At 44.9% G+C, this 5,128-nt stretch overlaps 1 long non-coding RNA gene across 1 annotated transcript; it reads right to left on the reverse strand.

Moving 5' to 3' along the window:
* Positions 1-317: 317 nt before the first annotated feature.
* Positions 318-4,133, reverse strand: LOC104954519 (uncharacterized). Its single transcript, XR_799340.1, has 3 exons — positions 4,003-4,133; positions 3,600-3,904; positions 318-1,425 (listed from the first exon to the last, which is right to left on the reverse strand). It is a non-coding gene; the product is annotated as an uncharacterized lncRNA (long non-coding RNA).
* Between the last annotated feature and the right edge of the window lie 995 nt (positions 4,134-5,128).

The following is a 5,128-nucleotide window of genomic DNA, read 5'->3' on the forward strand; positions in this document are numbered from 1 at the left end:
AATGGTTTAACACTAATAATGCTGAGGTAGCATTTATTGTATGTCCCTCTTTAATTAAATGTCTTGTTGGGATACCACACATTGAACGCTGTGGTTTCTTAATTAAATTAATAAATCTATAAGATCATTTTTCCATTGAAACCAAATGGCATAATTAATCCTAAAAAGTAGAAGTTGCTCTTACATCTTAGAAATAGGATTATAAAAGCATTTGGTTAAATCTGCACATGGTCACATTTCCTTTAATGAGAACAAACACACACACACACACTGGTCACATCATACATTTTTAATGAGTGCGTGAAAGTGGTTCAAAAGAGCTCACACAGTTGCAGCTTTTGTTCAAATTAAAAGACAAACTACTAAATCTAGCAGTGCAAAAGTCATAATTTCATACACGGTGAAGCAGCATGTAACATTCTGCATGGAAAGGTAAAAAGGACTCTTTGAGTACAATGTAAAATAATGACATTTGAATGAATACACATCCACAGGTCAGAGGATTATTTGGTCTCAAAAGCATCCAGATTTCAAGGCTTTAAACCCAAAATGTCTGCTTTCCCTGGATACCTTCAAACAGTCTTTTACAGTACTTTGATATCGCTCCAAAATTCACATCTAGTAAAGTATTCAAGTACCTGAGAGCAGCGTCCTTCAGTCGACGTTTATAGCTAATGAAGGGTTCGGTGTTAAACCGTTAATGCATCAAAAAGTCCAAACACTTTAAGGCTGTAGTGATTTTCTCCACAGTGGTTTTTTAAAATGATCCCGAATAGGATTGTCTACGATATAGATTTATACCGTGATAATTTAACAAAACAAAAAAGGGGCAAAACGAACGACAATCATCTCCAAATGAATCCGACGTTCAGTCAGATAGTGCTTAATAAAAATGCTCCGTTACAGTCCCTGTAATCCACACATATTGGCGATAATATAAATATCAATTGGGCTTGTAATACAGGGAATTAGGTAGCCTGATCATGTCTAAGGGGGGGGGGGGAATAAATGCAAAAAAATATTACACATTTAAATACAGCAGTGGCACACTCCCACCACAGGAGGGCACTGTTATTTTGGCAATAATGCTTCACTCATTGAAGAATGAAGTCCCCAGCATTTGATAGAAATGAGCAAAAATGCAAAAATAACTTGAGTTATTTTTAGGAAATAGTGAATGTTTAGTAAAATATGTTTTCATTTTACAACACACACATGGTTTAAAAGCATTTTTAAAGATCAACCTGAGTGTTAAAACATCTAGTCTGCCTAACTGGCTGGAGGATGTCCGACGTCCAGCCTCCTCTGAGCTGAGCCTCTCTTTCTGGCCACTGGCGCGGCGCTGACTACATTTCCCAGAGTTCCCGGCGTCTGGAAGAACGCCTTGGAGGCAGAAGTTGGGGTTTCCTTCGGGGTGAGAGGAGTCTGTGGAAGCAGAGACAGATTGTTAGTTACGATACGATACGATAATACTTTAATGGTCAGATCAAGTCTGAAATGTGACTTGCTTCACAGCAGCTCCATGCGTCAGATCAACAGACAAACATCTGGGGGGTATACTACGAAGCAGGATTTTCTCTTACCCGGCTAACTTCAGGGAAAACTCTGGGTTTCCGGTCCTACGAAGCTGGTTCTCTTCACATGTTGATGAAGAAGAGGGGACACATGTTGATGTAGAAGAGACATGAAGAAGAGGGGACACATGTTGATGTAGAAGAGACATGGAGAAGAGGGGACACATGTTGATGTAGAAGANGGAGGTAATCAGGGTATTCCTCCGCTCAGGGGTGTCGCACTGACACCATTTGGCTAAATCCAGGGTGGTTCATTTTATATATCCTTGTGTGTGTGTGTTTGTGTGTTAATTTATGAGTTATATAACTCATAAATTTAACACCAACACAACACACCGACACAGGATAAGTAATAATATGAACACCTGGATGTTAGCAATGTGTTCAAGCGTGCACCCCCTGAGGGAGGAGGGGGAAATTACCCTTATTCCTCAGGGGTATTCCCCTTAGTAATTAAAATCCCACTTCTGAACCAATCCCAATCCCAATCCGTACACAACCAATACCAATTCCAATCCTATTCAGACACACACACATACACACACACACACACACACACACACACACACACACACACACACACACACACACACACACACAGTCTCAGTTCTTGACTACTCACCGTGTCCTACACATAAACATTTAACACATTAAAAAAAGAAGAAAACATTAGAAATTATAAAAGAAACCGAAAAAAGATTATTATTATTATTATTATCTAATGTAAACATGTCGGGGAAAGTTCCCTGGGTTCCGGAAATTTACCACTTGTTTGTTTGTTTGATATGAAGAATTTTTGGGAAAGACGACATTGTTTACTTCTGAAGGGGAGACACCCTGTTTATGACACCACTAAGACTTCTCTGCAGAGTGGTCACCAAGACGACACGACTACAAGTGTGAGACAGAGACGAGTCCTCACCTCCCGCTACAGTCACTGGACGACTGGAGACTGGGGCGGTCCGGCATGCGGCGGGGGGGGTGGTCCTTCACTCGTCCCTCCGACTTCACTCTGCTCCCTTGGTCCTGCATCCCCTCTCGGTCTCACCCTTGTCACCCCCCCTCTCTCACTGGGGGCCTCTCTCTCTCTGGGGGTCTCTCTCCCACTGGGGGTCTCTCTGTCTCTGGGGGTCTCTCTCCCACTGGGGGTCTCTCGTTCTTCAAGTTCGACAAGTCTGGACCTCTCCTCCCCTCTCATAATTTTTGTGCAATTGATGCTACAATGGCCCTGATTTTCGGGGAGAGAGTCCTAATCTTCACAACGCACACACACATGGACGCACCAACCCGTGCATCTCCATCACACTGCCGACGAGTGTCGACGACGACTGGGGGTCTGAGAGCAATTTGCAGGCCAGCCCCCAGAATCACAGGCAACTAAGACGATGTAGTGACGTTCTGACAAGTAAAAGAAGATTGGGGTAGAAAGGGGAGAAGTAGTACGGGGGAGAGAAGAGGAGTGAGAGAGGGGGAGGAGGAGACTAGAGGCCAACCTATGTTCGTATGGTTCTTTTCCCGATCTTCTCCAACCGGTCCATTCCGTCGCGTTGACCTCCCCCTTCCACCCCTACTCTGGACGAGGCGCTCCCCATAAGGGGAATCATTAATTTTAGGGTGAAGACTTGGTTAGGGTTAGGGTTAGGCATGTGTTGGTTATGGTTAAGGTTAGGATAAGTCTGTGTGTGTGTCTGTGTGTGTGTGTGTGTGTGTGTGTGTGTGTGTGTGTGTGTGTGTGTGTGTGTGTGTGTGTGTCAGAGTCAAGAACTGATGAGTGGCACAGGATGTGTATTTGTAAATTGTGTAATTTTTTTCTTCTTTTGTAATCTTTAATATTTTCTTTGGCTTTTTTCTAATAATAATAATAATAATAGATTACATTTGTACAGCCCCTTTCAAGGGACCCAAGGCCTTTAAATGGTGAACAAACAAACAAACTATACTTCTTAAAAACCCTTTCTGCTGTAACAAATGAAGACTTCCCCTCTGTGGGACAAATACTGTGGTGATTCTGAAGAGACGTCTCACCAGTGGTTCTGCTGTGCTGATGTTCACACTCTGTCTCTGCTCAGGAGTGGAGGGCGATGTCAGTGACCTGCTGACCTCTGACCCCGCCAGGCCGTACGCCGCCCCCCCCACCAGGAAGTGAGCAGGGAGGCTGAAGTGAGACGAGGGAACCAGGACGTAGGGGAGAGCCAGAGTGGGAACAGTGGGGGGGAGAGAGTGACCCCCGGAGAGAGAGAGACCCCCAGAGAGAGGGTGACCCCCAGAGAGACAGAGACCCCCAGAGAGAGGGTGACCCCCAGAGAGCAAGAAGTTCAAGCTGTTCAGACCTGGAGAGGAGGGGAGAGTATTAAAAACACGTTAACTACGATGTTACCGGGACTAAAAGCCCCTCTCTCAGGATTAGAAGTGTTGCGTGTGTGTGTACCTGCGTGGTTGGGCACGTAGAGGTAGTGTGACGGCTGCTCACAGCTGCTGCTGACCCCCAGACTCTCGTTAAACGTCCGGTCGGGGGTCTTAGTGTCCGTTGATTCTGCTACATCACTGCAAGACTGTTCATTTTCTTCTAACCCCATCTTTCCCCTCTTCATCATCGCCCCCTCCTCTTCCTCCCTCCTCCTCTTCCTCCTCTCCTCTGTCTCCGGTTGGTACAGCATCACCAGAGAGGGCTGAGAGAGGTTGGGCAGGTAGGCCAGGCACTGAGGGGGGGAGGAGGGGGGGACACACTGCTCTGAGTGAGGGGAGGGGGGTGGAGAGGACGGACTACTGCTGATGCATGATGGACGGTTTCTGCAGGGACAGAGACAAGAAGTGATTAGTCCAAAGATTTGAATTGGTATTGTTTTGTTACAGGACAAGTGGAGACAAGTACACACTAGAGCAGGGGGGTCAAACTCAAACACACAGTGGGCCAAAATTAAAAAATGGGTACTAGTGGAGGGCCGGACTGGTTCAATGTTTATTGCAGAACTTATTGAAATGAACTTATTGCACATATTAAACCTGGAACTAACAAAGCTTAAATTATTGCCTATAAAAACAACATTAAACATTAAATAATCAGTTCATTCATTTCTTATGGCTCTATCTGCAGCTTTTCCAGAGTCATTTCTTATGATTACATTTTCCCACAGGCCAACAACAGCTTCAACAAAACTATTTCCCTCAAAGAGAAAACCAAACATGCCCTGTTGACGTGAGAGAGAAAGTGCAGAAGGAAACATCCATTAAACTCAGTGTGCTGCTCGTGATGCTAGTTCAGATACTTGGCATCTCATCTTGGGTGCAAGGTCATCAATGTTTGGGCTCAGGCTCTGAGCTGAGGAGACCCTCAGGATGGAGTGAAGGTGTGCGTGCAATATACCGGAGGGCCAGATCTAATAGGAATTAGAAATTATCCTGCGGGCCGAAATTAAATCCACCAAGGGCCTGATTTGGCCCCCGGGCCTTGAGTTTGACACATGTGATATAGAATATTTACAAGACAATAACTAAGGACAAAATGCCAATGGACAGGAGGTACTTGTTACTCAAGTATTTTCACATTACGTGCG

Source organism: Notothenia coriiceps, unplaced genomic scaffold (genome assembly GCF_000735185.1).
Source record: "Notothenia coriiceps isolate Sejong01 unplaced genomic scaffold, NC01 NC01_scaffold00023464, whole genome shotgun sequence".
NCBI lineage: Eukaryota > Metazoa > Chordata > Actinopteri > Perciformes > Nototheniidae > Notothenia > Notothenia coriiceps.